Source organism: Bos javanicus, chromosome 7 (assembly GCF_032452875.1).
Source record: "Bos javanicus breed banteng chromosome 7, ARS-OSU_banteng_1.0, whole genome shotgun sequence".
NCBI classification, from domain to species: domain Eukaryota; kingdom Metazoa; phylum Chordata; class Mammalia; order Artiodactyla; family Bovidae; genus Bos; species Bos javanicus.
This window is the reverse complement of record NC_083874.1, coordinates 17,988,682-18,006,706: the sequence shown is the minus strand read 5'-3', so window position 1 is coordinate 18,006,706 and position 18,025 is coordinate 17,988,682. Positions and strand designations below refer to the sequence as shown.

At 46.7% G+C, this 18,025-nt stretch overlaps 1 protein-coding gene across 2 annotated transcripts in view; it reads right to left on the bottom strand.

The window, feature by feature from the left end:
- The window catches only part of RFX2 (regulatory factor X2), a 92,868-nt gene extending 82,264 nt beyond the window's left edge, over positions 1-10,604 (bottom strand). The window contains exon 1 of one of the 2 annotated variants that reach the window (XM_061422487.1): positions 10,389-10,604. The gene's annotated coding sequence lies outside the window, so the exon portion shown is untranslated. The remainder of the gene's footprint in view (positions 1-10,388) is intronic. The other variant, XM_061422490.1, reaches the window with a different exon arrangement.
- Positions 10,605-18,025: the final 7,421 nt, after the last annotated feature.

The following is an 18,025-nucleotide window of genomic DNA, read 5'->3' as shown; positions in this document are numbered from 1 at the left end:
AACAACAACAACAAAAACAAACTACATATTGAAGGGGCTGGAATGTTAATCTAAGCTGAATCTAAAACACAGGTTGCTGTTTTTTTAAATATAAAGTTTACTGATTCTCAAATGTGTAAAACCATCACTATTATTTAATTCCTGAATATCTGTATCATCCCCCAAAGAAACTTTTATATATTACAAATCACTCCCCATTCCACATCCCCACCCTCAAAACCTCCAGCAATTACTAAGTGACTTTTTGTGGATTTGCTATTCTGGATGGTTCCTACGAATGGAATCATATATGTGACCTTTTTTTTGGCCTGGCCTCTTTCATTTAGCATAGTGTTTTCAAGAGTCATCCATGTTGTAGTATTATCAGTATTTCATTTGCTTCAATTGGCAAATAGTATTCAAGTATGTGGGTATACAACATTTGTGTATCCATTCTTCTACAAAGAGATGTTTGGGTCATTTTCACATTTGGCCATTATGAGTAATGTTGTCATGAACATTGTGTACACGTTTTGGTGTAGACATGGTGGGTTTTGAATTGTTTGGGGTACACACTTGGAATGGAAATGCTGGGCCATATGGTAACTCCATGTTTCACTTTCTGAGGAATTGCCAAACTGAAAAACACGGAGTTTTGAGGGTTACCAAATCGCAGGCAAGGATTTCGGGATTTTTGCTCGCTACTCAATGTAGGCCTGAAGAGCTCTCTGGCTCAAGTATTTGAATCACTCACGGGTGAAGTACAAAGACGTGTGGGAAGTGTGGCAGGGACAGCTGTCCTGGTCCCCGGGGGCTCACAACCGAGAACAGGAAATGAGACACATAAGCCATGATGGCACGTTCATGTAGCATGGGATGTGAAATCTACATGCTCTGGTACTTTTGACTGATTGATCCAGGGGTACCTAACTAGGGGCTGGTTATGCCCCCCAGGGGGCATTTGCCACCTACCGGGGACAGAGTTGTCATTAGGATTGGGGGGATGGGGTGGGCGCTCTGGTCAGCTGGAGGCCAGGGATGCTCTTCAACATACTAGGAGGCCCAGAACAGCCTCCCCACCATCCCACCAAGAACAATCAGGCCCCAAAGTCAATAGTGATGCGTTGGAGAAACCTAGCCTACTCAGCTTTCCCACTTAATTCACCAATGACCATCTCAAGCGTCCCTGGCGAAAGCGCATCAGAGAAGAGGTAAGTTTTCATCAGCAGAAATGACATTTCAGAGACAGGGGAGACCCAAGTATAAGACCTGTTTTAAGGCATCGCAAGCCCATCCAGAGAAGTCGTGAAAGATGGGTAATGAAGAGAAAAGGGATTGGATGGAGACAAGCCTTGAACACAGAGCTAAGTGCCACGTAGTTACAACGACGGGGAGGGGCCAGTCCATATGTTTGGCTACAGAAAGCAGAGACAATGTGCTCAACCCCTCCTCCTGACGGTGCCCAGGACAGCCATGGCGGGGTGGACTGCGAGGGGATGAAGAAGTAGGTAAGACTTGGGAGCCCAAGGCACGCAGTCTACTTGCAGGATCTGGGAGTGATTCCGAGTGTGCTTACTGCTGCAGAGCTAAGACTACAGAAACCCTCCTTCCAGAACAGGAGGGGAGATGAAGGTGGGGCTCCTGCGGTCATTAGAGCTACAAGACCCGGAGAAGCGAGGCCTTGCAGACCCCACATACTCAAGGGAAGGAGACGCTTCCCAATCAGAATCTCGGCGGGGCCACCACGTCTTACTCTGCCATCCTGCGGTTTGTTCAGCTAGAAAATGGCTCATTGGTGAGTCTCTTCCGGTCCCTGCCGAGTTCCCCCAAGGAGCACAGTCCAGTCCCAGTGATAAAGGCTCGGTCAGGCACGGACTAAGGCCAGCGATGAATTTGTTTGTTACAGGGCTTCCAGAAATACCTTCTTATTAAGAAAAAAAAAAAAATCTCTATTTGGCTGCCCCAGGTCTTAGTTGCAGAACGTAGGTGGGAGCTTACTGTGTGCCCTGTGGGATCTAGTTCCCTGACCAGGGATGGAACCTGGGACCCCTTCATTGGCAGCTCAGAGTCTTGGCCCCTGGACCACCAGGGAAGTCTCCAGAAATAACTCCTATTCATGCCTGCCTGTCATTTTAAAAGTTGGCCGTATCACCATGCCTTGATTTACACAATTGAGGACCTCTGGAATTACACTCACTTCACGTTTTAACTTCCAGTCCGAATGTCAGTGGCAAATGGCTGATAGCAATTTAAAATTTCTCTATCACTTTCTCCCCTTGTAACTCCCCACACGATGATATATGAATACACTTAAGTGTTTGGCTAACTATAAGTGACTCAGATGTTTGATATTTGGGGTCCAAAGTACTGGTTGAACAGGTGAGGACCCTAGAGAGCACTAAACTCAGAGAAGTCCCCAGGAAGGTGAACTCCTCTAGAAGATGAAGAATTCTTTACAAAATCCAAGCACATGCTTCAAGCTCTTTTCTGTGGGTCTGGAATTCCGAATTTATTTTTTCTCCAGCAGGCTCCATCTGTGCGTATTCTGAGAAGGACAGGCAAGGTGGGGAACCTCTGTGTGGTGTTTTCTTTGGGTGCTTCCTAGACGGGTGGAGCTGGAACACATTTTTGTGGGCTGTTGATTTTGGGGGGAAATTGCTTCCCAGGCCTTACCCTGCAGGTCACCCTTTGGACAGAAACGTATCCTGGAAACATGGCGCTGTCTCCAAAGATAAACAGTTCACATTTTAAAAATACAAGCATAATTAAGTGTTGCTGCGACTTCAGGAATGGGCTGCTTCTATATCATTAGTGTGATTTTAACAGTTTGCCGAGGAGACGGGCACTCGTGAGCCAAACCTCTTGTCCTTCTCTGGAGACATATCCTTCCCCCTTTTTGCTGGGGGACTGTCCCCGTTGGCTCATCTCTCTGGTTTCTGCCAAATTTCACCCTCTGGTGCTCAGACCTTGAGTTGCTTCCTCCTCTGGCTTCAGAGCTCTTTGCCTGGTTCCCCCTGTGCCTTCCAAACCTCCTTTGTCCAGCATGATTCAAGGAGCCAAATGCGGAAGCAGCCCAAGTGTCCATCAACAGATGAATGGATACACAAATTGTGGTCCATCCACACAGTGGAATATTATTCAGCCCCCAAAATGAAGGAGACTCTTGACACCTGCTACACCTTGGATGAACCATGAGGACATAAAGCTCCGTGAGAGAAACCAACACAAAAGGACAAATGCTGTCTGATTCTACCCATAGGAGGTCTCTCAAGGAGTTAAAGCCATAGAGACAGGAAGTAGACGCTGGGGCCAGAGGCTGGGGGAGGGGATGGGGAGTCCGTGTTTCATGGGGACCGAGTTTCAGTTTGGGAGATGAGAAAGTTCTGGGGATGGGTGGCGGGGATGGTTGCCCAACAATGTGAATGTGCCTGGTGCCACTGAGCTGTGTGCGTAACATGGGTTAAAATGATAAATTTTATGTCATTGTGTTTTGCTATCATTTTTTAAAAACTGCTTTCCTCTGACTCTTGGTTGGTTTCCTGCTCCTGGAATTTGGATGGTTCTGCCTCTGGCCTTCTCTTCTCACTCTCTGGCTTCTCCCTGAGTGAGTGCATCTGTTTTCACGACTGAAATGACCAATGACATGCTGACAGCACCCAGATCCTGACCTCCAGCCTGGACTGCCTCCCTCCCCATCTCTGGACCCCAAAATCCAGTAGCCTGGCGGAAAACTGCCTGCTCTCCAATGGCCCCATGAGCCTCAAGCCAGCCAAGTCCATGCCCATGCCTCAACTCCTTACCCTTCTCCCCACTAGCATTTCCTGGGACCCCTGACTCATTGAAGTGGCCTGTTCTGCCTGATCCCCAAAGTCAGACTGAACTCCTCCCAGTCCTTTGTCCCACAAGAAGTCACTGGGCTCTCGGAGTCCCCAGAACCATGCACCTCTGTCTCCCCAAGCATCCCCAGCTGGTGTAGTCAGCCAGGCCCCTGTCACCCCAGGCTTGGACCACACCATAATTCTCCATCACCGGCCTCCAGAGGCCATGCCTTCCACTCCACCTACCAAAATCCCACTGGATCGCAAAGATCTTCCCCAACAAACCTTTCGTCCTGGCACCAGACAAGTCCCACTCATCCAGTCAGTGGTAGGCAAATTGTCCCCGTAAAAGCCCAGACAGTAAATATGTTAGGTTTTGAGTTTCACATTCTGTGCCCATCACAAATAGTCCACCCTGCCATGGCCTCTAAAGGACAGCCAGAGACTACATGGGTGGATGAGTGTGGCCATGTGGCAGCGAGCCTTCACTTCCAGAAACAGACCATGGGTGCTGACACCTGCTCTCCTCTCCAGCCAGGTCTCCCCCATTCCCTGTGTTCAGCTTCCAGAAAACACAGTCGCTCCACAGCTCTCCCCACCTGCCTGCCTGCACGTCAAAGCTCCACTCCAGCCTGCCTCCTCGTGGACACCTTTCATGGCCCCTCCAGGTGAGCGCCTGCCTCCTCTGTGTACCCGCTGGACCCTGGAGAGGCCTCCAGCCCATCCTTGTTCTGAAGCCATGGCCCTCTCCTAGTTGGAGACTCAGAGAGTGATGAACAAATGAATGAATGAATGAGTGAGAGATGAAGACATGGCAGAGGTCCAGGAAGTACGTCTTCCAGTGAACGACTGGACACCAAGGCTCTGACAGCTACAGGAGGAGGTTAAATCTTCCGAGACCTAATTTATACTTAGAATAGCAGCCAGACTGCTGCCTTTGGCCCCTGAGGCCCTGTGCCTCCTCCTTTTGCTCACCAGTCATTAGCCACACAGCCACATTTCTCTGCCCTCACCAGGGCCAGGTGATTGCACCTGCCACAGGACCTTTGCACCTGCTGCCCCCCTGAAGGTTCTCCCTGTGAACTGCACAGGGCTGCTCCCTCTTATGAGTTCAGTCTCAGCTCAACTATCACCTCCTGAAGAGCTTCCCTGGACACCATAGCCCAGTTTGTACACACACACACACACACACACACACACACTCACTCAAAGTAACTGCAGAGATCTGAGTAGAAACAGGCTCACATTATATAGCATATCTGGGCTTCATTACATAGTAAATGACAAATCATCACTATATTGGGCCATAACAAGTAAGTTCTAGGCTTTTAATGGCTTTATAAGGTTTTTTTTTTTTTCATTTTTCAACATGGCATGTGGCAGGTATGATCTAATTCACAGGGTCTGAAATCCAGTTGCTGTATGTATCATCAATAGGCTTTGGAAGTCAACTATATTTCTTGGAAAATCATAGAATTGACCAGAATTAAAAATGAGGTTGCCAGGGCACAAAACCCTGCTTTGAAACATACAAAACCTATGTATCATAAAATAGGAATACATTTCTGAGGGCCCAACTCAAGTCCTGGCACGAACACCAGGCCGGTTCTCACCTCTGAGCCGCTGATTTCCAGATATTGACCTGATTTGCACCTAAGTGCCAGTGATAACAGAGAGGGGAAACCAGTTTTTAAACATTCTCATCTGGAGGTTCTGCCAGCTGAGCTGGCTGCTTGGCAAAACCCACCCAAAAGTGTGATGTTTAGGGTGTAATTTCAGATGAACTGATACCCCAACCAAGATGTAAGCTACTTTTCTGGTGACATTTGGTTTTGCCTAGAGCTTCACGCTTGCAGATGCCATATCTGTACCAGAGAATTTCTATGCAATTGGAGGGTATTTCCCAACTTAAAACAGACCATGTAAGGCTCACCCACTCAGTAGAGTAAGATGTATTTACTGACTGTCTCCTCAGCACTTGGTGGTCAGGAAACCAAACTGAAAAATCCATCCCAGGCAGGCCACACTGCTTCTTTGTTTTGTTCTAATATTAAAAATAACAACAGCAATAATAATAGCTACTCTGTCGTACACCTATTCTGTACCAGGCCTTGGGCTACCCAGTTATAATATTATTTCTAATATCAAGACCATAAAGTGGGGACTTCCCTGGTGGTCCAGTGGTTGAGATTTTACCTTGCAATACAGGGGGTATGGGTTCGATTCCTGGTTGGGGAGCTAAGATCCCACATGCTGCATGGGGCCAAAAGACCAAAACATAAAACAGAAGCAATTTTGTAACAAATTCAACAAAGACTTTAAAAACAGTCTACATTAAAAAAAAAAACCTATTTAAAAAAAATATGTGATTACCTCTTTCACCTATGCCAAACCTTACCTGAAGTCACTGAGCTAATAAACGTTAACCCCCTTCTCCGCCAGGCCCAGAAGCCCATATGTGCAGCATCCAGGGTTGGGACTCATACTTTTCCTTCCCTCTTCCCACTGACTTCATTCATCCAATCTGAGCTGTACTGAGTCATACGGAAGACGAGATATGGTAGATAAAGAGCAGCTCTTCATTTTCACATCAGCTTTCCCATTAGATGCATGGGAGATTATTTACTTATTCATTTAACAAATATTTATCAAGTGCCCACTCAGTGCCAGAATGATTCTCAGCCTGGGGGATATGGGAGTTCATAAAACACCCAGAGCGTCTTGGCATCGAGCTGACATTCTAATGAGAGAACAGCAATCATAAAATCAATCTATGTAATATATGGGGTGTTAGTGATAAATGTGAAGGAGAGAGAAAGCCCAGGGTTGTGGGGGGAGGGGACAAGGGTACCATCACTTGCAAGTCAATGGCCTGGGAAGATGAGTTTGAGAAAAGGCTTGAAGGCTGCGCGGGAGGAAGCCCCCAGATGCCTGGACCAAGAACTTTCCAGGCAGAGGGTTTGAGGTACTCTGGGAAGGTCAGTGACACTGAAGGCAGACACATGGGTTTGGAGATTAGGCTAAAGAGGGACTGGGCTGAGGGCCCCAGTTGGGGAATGGACTTCTGTTTTCGCTCCAAGTGAGATGGGAGCTGTGGGTGGGTTCTGAGCTGAGGAATACACAACAAGACATGATACAACCCTCGGTGAATGGCTGGAAGCATCTGGGCATGAGGAGCTGGAGGCTTAGACCAGGGGCTGATGGTGGAGGTGGTGAGGCGCGGTCAGATTTTAGGTCTTTTTTGCTGATGGCTTGAGAGAGAGAGAGACTGAGAGAAAGACAGACACACACACACACAGAAGGCCGGAGGATGACTCTGAAGTATTAGCCTGAGCAGCTGGGAGAAGCCGGCTGATACTAAGGGAGCTGGGAAGTCTTCAGAGGAACAGGTTGGGGAACTGTAAGCCCTTGCCCTTAAGCTGCCTCTCAGGGTTGCCAATTTCACCAGCCCTAGCAGCCAACCCACTTGGTGGGCTCTGCCCAGCCCTTCCCCTTATCCTCTGCCCCTACTCCTTATCCCCTTAATTCTGGGTCTTTTCTCAAGTTCTCCCTCTTTGTTTGCCTTTTCTGATAAGAATTCCTTGGCTCATCTTGGGTTCAGTGAGGGTCTGATGAGGGAGAGTTTCTCTGAGAACCTCCCATGCTTTAAAAAAACGTTTACATTTTACAAATATGTAGGTGTGTAGCGGGAGCATGTCATTTAAATAAGTGGTTGGGATTAAATAAGTGGTTGGGACTTCCCTGGCAGTCCGGTGGCTAAGACTTCACACTCCCAATGCAGGGCACCTGGGTTCGATCCCTGGTCAGGGAACTAAGATCCCACATGCCACAACTGAGACCTGACACAGCCAGAAAAATAAATAAATATTTTTTAAATAAATAAATAAGTGGACAACCTGCATTAACTAAAAACAGCCAAATGTACCATAAGATATGGTTCCTCCTGGCCCTGGAATTTTATGAGCAAAACCACATGTGACTACCAAAACTGTACATTTAAAATGTTGACTCAATTCTATGATTAATGAAAATTCAATTCATCATATATAAATGCATATTATTTAATTTTAATTCTAATCTGAATTTACAAATTAGATCTAAAGAATAAGAGCCAGATAAGTTCCTGGCGTGTGTATTTCTGGTAACTAGCTCCATCCTGGCAGTGCTTCAGTGATCAACATGGTTAAAAGAAAAATATTAAGGTGATATGTACCCAGCACCCAGAAAGCACATATCAGCTGAATTTCAAAGGAATTGTTCTCTTACTGGGTGTCACCAGTAACTCTGTCCCTCTCCTCCTGGACTCCCCTTCTCAGCATCTCAGGGGTTCATCTGAGATGAGAGGAACACACCTTCAGGGTTAAATAAGTCATATGGCTTGGATCACAGGGGCAAAGTGTTTCTGAACTCATTTCCTGACCCAAATCAGTTGCAATATCACAGGATCTGGGAACCAGTTATCTTTTTCATCATATATTATAAAAAATCTTTTTTTTAAAAAAAAAAAGACTACCCAGTCCCCTCCCATACTCTACCTAGCCTGTTGGCAAAATTAGCAGCAGTATTTAAGGAAATCAAATTCCTTTGGGCGGGGGTCCCCTACGCATTTTTTCTCTGGCCAGAGTAGATGAGTAGCCATTTCTAAGATTATTTTAGAGACAGTCCACGTTTTTAAACTGGAGTGGGAGAGAGAACAGCTAACCTGCCCCTGGTACTCCCCAGCACAGAGGGTAAGGGTCTTCATATAAGCAAACAAATAAATGTTTCAGATTATGAAGCAACAAGATAAAAATGTGTTGCAAATACCTGCAGGCAACAAATAAAATTGTTATTGTTAATGTTTTCTGTTGTTGTTATTACTATTATTACTATTTTGTTGGTAAGTCTTGGCTAACATGAAGAGCCTTGCATAAGGTTTGATATTTTGGATCAGCAGAGATAAAGCTGATTGGGAGGGGGAAAACTCATGACAGCCTGCACTGACAGTTAAATGCACAGAGGCAGAGAGCAAGAAAATAACTGTATAGTGCGGACTGCAGCGGGGGTGGGGGGGGCGGGGGGGCGGGGGGGGGGGGGCGGCGCATAATTAAAACACCCAGAAGCCGAGGAATGAGCACTCTGCGGAAAGGCAGCCCTGGACTTCCGTGCGGCACCCTGCCCTTCTCCCTCATTCCTGCGGGGCAACCAGGAGGTTAAAATTAGGACGATGAACCACCCCCGCCGCCGCCGCCGCCGCCAGAATGGCAGGGGCTGTTGGGCCCCGGGGGCCCTGTAAATAGCCACTAGGATCGGAAACCCAACTTTTCCGAGCACCGCAGCGAGAAAAACCAACGGGGACGAAGCTGGAGAGAGCGCCGCTGGCATGTCCCGGAGGGGAGGAAAAAAGGAATCAAAGAGCATTTGGGGGCGGGGGTTGGGAGGTCGGGATTGGGGGAGAGACTGGGGGGAGGGGGGTCGGGGTGGGGGATGGATTATCACAGACACACACACACCCAAGCATTCGAACAACCTCAGGAGAAAATGCCACCGAGCAGTTTGGGCCACAAACCTTTTACAAAATAATTATTAAAAAAAAAAAAAAAATCCTTTCGGTGAAACTTTTCTTGCTTCGCGATCAGTCCTAACATGGGAGCTGCGGGTGTGCACAGGGGCTTCCTGAGGGGCGCGGAGGGACCGGCAGATCCAGGATCCCCCAAACTGTGGAATGCGGAGTTACCAGGAGAGAGAGCCGAGAAGTGTCCGAGAAGCCCTAAACCCGAGAAACTTTTTGGTGAAAAGGTGAGAAACGGGTCTCCGGGAAGCCCGATTCTTGGGAGTTTGAGGTCAAAAAGCGAGGAGGGGAGCGGTTCTTCCTCTAGACCAGCGCACCGACTTCGGGTTTTAAAAGTGAGAAGGGGGCTACAGAAAACCCGCAAATTCAGAATTTGGGGGCGAGGTCAAAACGAGGTGAGAACGAATGCTTTAGACCCTCTCAATTCAGCGATTTGAGTTTAGGAGTGAGAGAAGTGACTCCGGACGCCCCAATTTCAGAGATTTGGGGAATTAACAGGAAGAGCCTCCAGGCGCCTTCAATTCAAGGAGTTTAAATGTCAGAGTTCGACAGGCGTTGCCGAGGCGCCCCCCAATTCGGGGTTTGAGAGAGTGAGACAGGGGTCCTCGGGCGTCCCCAGCTTAAAGATTTGGGGAGTCAGAGTGAAAAGGAGTTCCCCACGAGTCCCATATTCAGGGGGTTTGAAGGTAAAAGTTTGAAAGGGGTTCTCGGGGCGCCCCCAACTCGGGGAGTTTGAGGGTGACAGTGAAAGACGGCTCCCCGGGAGCCCCCAATTCAGAAAGTTTTGAAAAAAGTGAGGCGATGGGTCTCCACCTCTCCCTGACTTTGGTTAAAAGGAAAAGGGGGACCCCCCCGGGCACCCCAAACTCAGCTGCGACTTCGGGACTCGGGGTGAGGAGGGAGGTCCCGCGGGCGCGCCATCTCGGACGTTTGGGGTGAACGGCAGGGACTGCGCAGCCCGCCCTCGACCCCCGATCGGGATCCCCGCCGCCCCCCGCACTCTCTGGCCGGGCAGAGCCCGGGGCGGTCGCATCGGTCACCTGGAGTTCGGGCCGGGAGTTCGGGCAACGGCTCCCGCGGCGGCGGTGGCGGCTGCTGCGTGTTGGTCCCCGTTGGTAAGTAACAGTCTCCACGGCTACAGTCTCTATGGCGGCGGCGGTGGCGGCGGCGGCCGCTCCTCCTCCGGCTCCCAGCGCCCGCCCGCCTGCCTGCCTGCCTCGCGCCGCCTGCCCTCCTGCCGCGACAGGGCGGGGCGTTGTTATCGGCAACGGTTACCAGGCTCCGCGCCCCACCCCCTCAACGGCCCGCCCACGGCCACCTCCCACGGGCGCGATGGGGGCGGGGCGCAAGACCTTGCGGCTCCCCATTGGCTGTGTGCAGTGCTTGTCAGAGGGCGTGAAGAGGGCGCGGCTCGACCAACCGCCGCGAAGAGGGGCGGGGCTTGGCGGGAGGCGCGCGCTGCGAAGGAGGGTTGGAAGGCCGGAGGCGCGCGCGGGCTCGGTGCTGGTGGCGCAGCTCCCGGAAGGCCGAGTTTTGGGGACCCAGACGCCTTATTGCCGGTGTCCTGGTACAGTCTGGACCCGCAGCAGAATCCGATCCGCAAGCCAAATGACTTATATTCATGGCCCACGAGCTGGGAATTTTAATATACATTTTAAGTGGTAAAAAAAATTAAAAGGATCTTTGGTAGCACGTGGAAACTATATGAAAGTCTTTTATTTTACTGAATCCAGTATTTTCAACTCCTTTAAGGGTTAACAGACTAAGACCTGTGGGGCAAATTCCACCAGCCCCGTGCCTATAAAATTTTATCAGAACACAGCTTCCCTATTTGCTTAAGCGAGGGGTCCCCAACCTCAGGGATCTAACCCCCTGATGATCTGAGATGGAGGCTGGCTTAATAATAATAGAAATAAAGTGCACCATGAATGTAGTGCGCTTGAATCATCCGGCAACCATCCCCCGCCTCCCAGTCCAAGGAAAAAATTGTCTTCCGTGAAACCTGTCTTCAGGACACAGAAGGTTGTCCCACAGAGTTGGGTACCAGACACTTGAATATTTGTACAAAGATGGGATGACACAAGCAAAGTCTAAAATATTTACTATTTGATACTTCACAGAAAATGTTTGCCAACCTTTCCCCCTCCTCCCTACCCCCAGGTAGTAGGTTCAATTTTTTTTTTTTTTTGGCATCTCTGCTTGGCATAAGAGATATTAGATCAGCGACCATAGGTTGAACCCATGCCCCCCACCCTCCTTGGGAGTGCGAAAACTTAACCACTGGACTGCTAGGGAAGTCCCAGGAGGTTCAACTTTTGAATGGGACAAACAAGACACCCTGGTAGAGTTTGGGTTTTTTGGGGGGCGGGGGGTGATTGACACTAAAAAAAGTAAACATAAATACTCATTTGGGAGAAGGGGCTGGAATTCTAGGAGAAAAAGCTTGTTCTGAAAAAAGGCAGGCAGGGAAATTTAAGGGAAGGTTAGATTTCATTCATCCATTTGTCAAGTAATCATATTAGTCAACACTGACTAAACTGTCCTTATATGCCAGAAAGTAAGCATTTTTCATACACTAACTCAGTTAAGACAGTGTATTAAAAATCAGAGACATCATTTTGCCAACAAAGGTCTGTACAGTCAAAGCTATGGTTTTTCCACTAGTCATGTATGGATGTGACAGTGTGACCACAAAGAAAAATTGATGCTTTCGAGTTGTGGTATTGGAGAAGAATCTTGAGAGTCCCTTGGACAGCAAGGGGATCAAACCAGTGAACCTTAAAGGAAATCAACCCTGAATATTCATTGGAAGGACTGATGCTGAAGCTGAAGCTCCACTACTTTGGCCATCTGATGTGAAGAGCCAACTCATTGGAAAAGACCCTAATGCTAGAAAAGATTGAAGGCAAAAGAAGAGGGTGGCAGAGGAGGAGATGGTTGGATGGCATCACCGACTCAATGGACATGAATCTGAACAAACTCTGGGAGACAGGGAAAGACAGGGAGGCCTAGGGTGCAGCAGTCCATGGGGTCGAAAAGAGTCAGACATGACTTAATGACTTATCAACAAAACAATCATCAGTTAAAACTCAGAATCTCATCCTGAGAGAGACTGCACTGTCTTCATTTTACAGATCAGAGAACAGAGGCCAGGGGAAAAAATGAATAAATTTGCATGAAGCAGCTTGTAAGGGCTTCTAACACCAGCAGTCTGATGCCCAATCCCACACTCTTGACCACTAGATGGGTAGTTTTCAAACATTTTTGACCACAAAGCATAGCAGGAAATATATTTTACTCAGAGGCCCAGTCCACACCAACACATATATCATGAAAACAACATTTTCATGACATGATGCTTTAGGTAATGCTGATTTTTTTATACTTTGTTTTAATGAAAATGCTGAGGGGGACTTGATAAGATGATTTCGCCATGTTCTAATGGGTTGCTTCTTGCAGTGTTTCATATGATGGAATTTTTTTTTTTGACTGCTGCATCTTCATTGCTGCATGCAGGCTTTCTAGTTGCAGTGCAGAGGCTTCTCATTGCGGTGGCTTCTCTTGTTGGGAAGCATGGGCTCTAGGTCCACAGGCTTCAGCAGCTGCAGCATGTGAGCTCAGTAGTTGTGGCTCATGGGCTCTAGAGCACAGGCTCGGTAGTTGTGGTGCACAGGCTTAGTTGTTCCAAGGCAGGTGGGATTGTCCTGGACCAGAGATCAAACTGGTGTCCATTTCATTGCAAAGCAGATTCTTAACCACTGGACCACCAGGGAAGCCCATGTGATGGAATTTTAAACCTAAGACTGTAAGAATCAATTTCTGTCCTTCAATGATTAATCAAAAATATTTCTCAAGTGCTTACTATTTGCCAGGGATGGCTCCAGGTTCTAAGGACACAAGTCCCACACTTACAGAAAAAGCAATAGCGTAGTAGCTTGTGGGGTGAGTAGGTGGGGCTTGTTTTGGATGGAACAGCCAGGGATGGCCTCTCAAGTGTGGCCAAACCAGGATAGTTTGATTATGGGGTTTCCCACGACATGGGGCTTTCAGTGCTAAATTTGGGGAATTCCCAGACAAAGCGGGAAGAGTTGGCCACTCTCAGCCTCTCTGAGGGGGTGACATTTGGGCCCAGGTCAGAATAATGAGGAAGAGTAAAGGAACATTTCAGGAATTCAAAATCCCTGGGATGGAAACTTGGGTGGAAGAAACAAAAAGCAGGTTCCTGGGTGTGGCTGGAGCAGGGTGAATGGGGAGGGTGTGAGTGGGTGGGGAGTGGTGAGTCAGGGGATGGAGGGGGTCATTTCACCTAAGGTTTCATTTTGTTGTTCTTCAGTTGCTAAGTCATGTCCTACTCTTTGCCATCCCATGGACTGCGGCACACCAGGCTTCCCTGTGCTTCACTATCTCCCAGAGTTTGCTCAAACTCATGTCCATTGAGTCAGTGATGCCATCCAACCACCTCATCCTCTGCCAGTCCCTTATTCTCCTGCCTTCATCTTTCCCAGCATCAGGATCTTTTCCAATGAGTCGGCTCTTTGCATCAAGTAGCCAAAGTACTGGAGCTTCAGCTTCAGCATCAGTCCTTCCACTGAATATTTAGGGTTGATTTCCTTTATGATTGCCTGGTTTGATCTCCTTTGTCCAAGGGACTCTCAAGAGTCTTCTCCAGCACCACAATTTGAAAACATCAATTCTTCAGTGCTCAGCCTTCCTTATGGTTCAACTCTCACATCAGTACATGACTGAAAAATCATAACTTTGACTATATGGACCTTTGAATATGGAAAATGGCCCTCGTCAGACTTGGAAGCCGTCAGAGGGTTTTAAGTAGGGTGGAGCAGATGTACAGTACGTTCTCTACATACAAACATTCAAATTGTGAACTTTCAGAGACGCAAATGTGCATCTGGTTCCAACAAGGAACCAAAACCTGTGTCATCAACATCAGGCAAGCGTGAAATTGCAGCTTGCCCTCCATCTCCTATTGCTGATGATCCTTCAGCTCTCCCATCTCTCACCTCCTCCAGTAACTCTTCTTGCCTGTTCACTCGATGCCTGTTGAACTGTACGACTGTACTTTTCAAGGTACTGTACCGTAAGATTTAAAATATTTTCTTTACTTTTTGTGTTTGTTTTTATGCACTTGTGGGAAACGTGTTATAAATCTATGACAGTACTGTACTATATAGCCAATTGTGTTAGCTGGGTACCTAGGCTAACTCTGTTGGATGTAGGAACCAAGTGGACTTACGAATGCACTCTTGGAATGGACCGCGTTTGTATGCAGGGCACTTAACTCTACTCCAGTTGGTGGTTTGTGATTTTAAAACCTCATGGCATGGGGAATAGGCTGTAGGAGACAAGACAGACACAGAACCTGGGAGTCTGTTACTGTTCCCCTGGACTTAAAAGCATGGTGGCTTGGATTAGGGGCCTGGTAGCAGAGGTGGAGGTGGGTCGGTGGATTCAGTGCACATTTTGGAGAACATTCTGATGGATGTGAGGAGGTGAGGGGGAAGGTTTTAGAGTGGGACAGCATTGCTCTGGAGACACATTGTACAATTCATTCTGCTATAACTCTTGTCTTGAGAATGCAAACTTGTCCCAGCATGATGCCATATTTACAGCACTGTTTATGTATTTCTTCCCTCCACTTAATAGGTGTAAAACTCCGCTATCTCAAAGAAGAAATCATAAGGGAACTTAGAAAATACTTTGAGATGACTGAAAATGAAACACAACATACAAAAATTTATGAGATCCAGTTAAAGTAGAGGAAAATTAATAGCTGTACTCTTGCCTGGAAAATCCCATGGATGGAGGAGCCTGGAAGGCTGCAGTCCATGGGGTCGCTGAGGATTAGACACGATGGAGCGACTTAGCAGCAGCAGCAGCAATCATCTATGCTAAAGGAAAAAAAAAAGAGAGAAGGACCTCAGTCAATTATCTAGCTATCCACCCTAAGAAACTGGAAAATAAGAGTAAATTGAAACTAAAGCTAGCCAAAGGAATGAAATAATAAAGATTAGAGTGGGAGTAAATGAAGTTGAGCATAGAAAATCAAGACAGAATTATTAAAACCATAAGTAGCTTCTTGGAAAAGATCAAATAGGTTGATGAAACTTTAACTAGACTGATCAAAATAAAAAGAAGATTCAAATGACTAAAATCAGGAATGAAAAAGGGGATATTACAAGCAGCATTACAGAAATACAAAAATGAAAAAATAATACTATAAACAATTGCATGTCAACAAATTAGATACCCTGGATGAAATGGGGGAAATTCTTAGAAAAATGCAAATTACCTAAACTGATTCAAGAAGAAATAGAAAACTGAATGAATCTTTAACAAGTAAAGAAATTGAATTAGTAATAAAAAAACAAAAACAAAGAAAAACCCAGGCCCAATGGCTCCACTGATGAGTTCTACAAAATGTCTAAAGATTTAAAGATTTAGCCTTCACAGACTTTTCTTAAAACTATGAGAGGAGAGAAAACTCCATGAGGCCATTCTAACATTCTCTGAGACCAGTATTATCCTGATACCAAAACCAGACAAAGACACCACAAGAAAAGAAAACTCATGACCAAGATTTCTTATGAACACAGATTCAAAAATCCCCAACAAACTAACTGGCAAACCAAATCTGGAAACATCTTAAAAGATTTATACACCATGATCAAGTGGAAACTGTCCCAAGAATGCAAGCTTGGTTGGACTAATATTTTTTTAAAACCCACTCATTTTAGTAGATTTTAGTAGGACAAAAATGATATGACCATCCCAACGGCTTCATAAAAAGCATTTCACAAAATCCAACACTTTTTCATGACAAACTAGGAATAAAGGAGACCCTCAAGCTGATAAAAGACATACAAAAAATGCCACAGGTAATAATACTTAGTGTTGAAAAGTCAAATGCTTTCCCCATAACATCAGGAACAAGACAAGGATATCTGCTCTCAACATTTCTATTCAACATTGTGCTGGATGAGATAGCCAGGGTAACTAGGCAGTAAAAAAATATATAAAAGGTACCCAGATTGGAAACAAAGCAAGCAAACTATCCCTTTTTGCAGATGACACAATCTTCTATGTGGAAATCTCCAGGAACCCATTGTGTGTGCATGCTCAGTCACTTCAGTTTGTCCGACTCTTGGTGACCCAATAGACTGTAGCTTGCCAGGCCCCTCTGTCCGTAGGATTTCCCAGCAAGAATACAGGAGTGGGTTGCTGTGTCCTCCTCCAGGGGATCTTTCTGACTCAGGGATTGAACTTGCATCTCCTGCATAAGAATTTGATTTATAATAACACCAAAAAGAACAAAAGACTTAGGAATGAATTTAACTAAAGAAGCCAAGACTTGTACAATGACAACTAAAAACAAAACAAAAGCCAAAATCCAAAAAACACAATAGCATTGAAAGAAATTAAAGAAGAACCAAATAAATCAAAGGATATCCCATGTTCATGGATCAGAAGATTACATGTTGTTAAGATGGTAATATTCTCCAAACTGACCTACACACTGAATGTAATCTCTCTCAAAATCCAGCTGGGTTTTGTTGTTGTAGAAATTTAGAAGCTCATTCTAAACTTCATAAAGCAATGCAAGGAACCCAGAATAACCCAAACAGTCTTGAAAAAGAAGAACAAAGTCGGAAGACTTATACTTCCAAATTTTAAAAACTTACTACAAAGCTACAGTTGTGGTATTGGCATAAAGCTAAACACGTAGATAAGTGGAACTGTACTGAGAGTCCAGGAATAAAACTGCATGCTTATGGTCAACTGATCTTTTGACAAGCATGCCAAGATTATTAACAGGGAAAGAATAGGTCTTTCCAACAAATGGTGCTGGTTGGCTTATTGGCTCCTAGAAGAAGTCTAAAGTCTCTGGAGATAAAATAATTGAGCTCCACCTGCCCCTGTCAGCCTGTAGAAGGCTGCTTGTTCGAAAGTTACTACGAACTTCAAGATGGCAACAGCACAGCAATAAATCAGGTACAAGAGACCTCGTCAAGTTCCCCTGGATACAAGCTACCGACCCTGCCCCATCTTGGTGGGCGGGCTGCCACCTATCTTTCCCTTTACCCCACCAAACTCGCTACACTGACCTCCCCTTCCTCTTTCCCTGGTCCCTAGGAATTCAGGTCCCAAGGCCTGCTGAACTTCTGTGGAGGGAAGCCAGGAGAGGCTTCGGGACAAGATCTAAAGTGCCCCCTGCCAGCTCTCTGAGCCCATCTAGTTCCTGAGAAACACACACCTCTTCCCAAACAAACCTGCTGTTTGTGAGCCCATCCTGATTTAGCAGCAAGTTGCCTTGGCTCAGCTGCCAAAACAACCAGCCCACCTCTTGCCCTGCAGCTTCCGTCAGGAAGTGGACACCAGTCCAGCACGCCTCCCTGGAAGAGCAGCATCACCCACTCCCTGCTCCCAGGGGTTCTCCCTGGAGCCAAGGCACGCCCTTCAAGCACGCCCACTGACCCCCCTCTCCATACCAGAGGGAGGGGCAACCAGACCCCTCTGTGCACCCAGCCCTCAGCACCCAGATATTTTCTGCCCAAGACATCCTTTTAAAAAGTTAAGTAATCAGAGAGTGTTTTGCCTGTGTTCTCCTCTAGGAGTTTTATAGTTTCTGGTCTTACGTTTAGATCTTTAATCCATTTTGAGT